The following is an 843-nucleotide window of genomic DNA, read 5'->3' on the forward strand; positions in this document are numbered from 1 at the left end:
TGGCAGGAATTTAATAACATAAGGCACAGGGAACATTCAGAGGTAAAAAAAAAAAAAAGAGTTCTCAGCCTGTGAGATTTAACCATACCTTTGCTCCTGTCAGGACCCTCTCTATAAAGCAAAATCCAAATACCTTCTCCCTTCCCTCCTGCCCATTCCTTAAACCCCAAAATCCACAACAGGAAAAAATATTACAGCCTTTCCCTCGAGCATGTGGCAAGCATGCCTCTTTCTGTGCAGAAATGTCCCTTCCAAGCCTGACACAGCTTCCCTGGGAAAGCAGGGCTGGAATTTAAGCATGACCAAGGCAGAGGTGGGAAGTGCTCAAGGGCACTGTGATTTGGGGAGAGCCAAGAGCTTTATCTCAGCTACGGCAGAATCGCAGAATCGCAAAAGCAAGGCCAGCCACGCGTACCCCGGGGGAACAGGCGGCCGCCCCGATCTCCCTTTGCAGCACAGAAAACACAACAGCAGTATGGTCATTGAGTAATGGTAAAGCACGTAGCACTTTCAAATCTTTATTTTTTGAGGGGATTTTACAGGATGGGATGCGTTTCTTTTTATTTGTTTTAATTTTTGTGCGCTTTCCTATTTGTTGGTTTGATTAGCCCTTTTTTTTTGTGCCCAATGATTGTTAAATTCAAGCCCTGGGAATGAAAAAAAAAAAGGAACACGAAATCCTGCCACTCTATGTCTTTCTCACCCCTCTCCATACCCCTACCATGAGCTGGGTGACCACAATGTCACCCCCAGCTGCTCTGCTCGAAAAGCCCAATCCTTCTACATCCTCTGGCTCTGCCTTCCCTTTCTGGTGGTCTGTAACTGGGGGCGGTGAATCACGCT

Source organism: Buteo buteo, chromosome 24 (genome assembly GCF_964188355.1).
Source record: "Buteo buteo chromosome 24, bButBut1.hap1.1, whole genome shotgun sequence".
NCBI classification, from domain to species: Eukaryota; Metazoa; Chordata; class Aves; order Accipitriformes; family Accipitridae; genus Buteo; species Buteo buteo.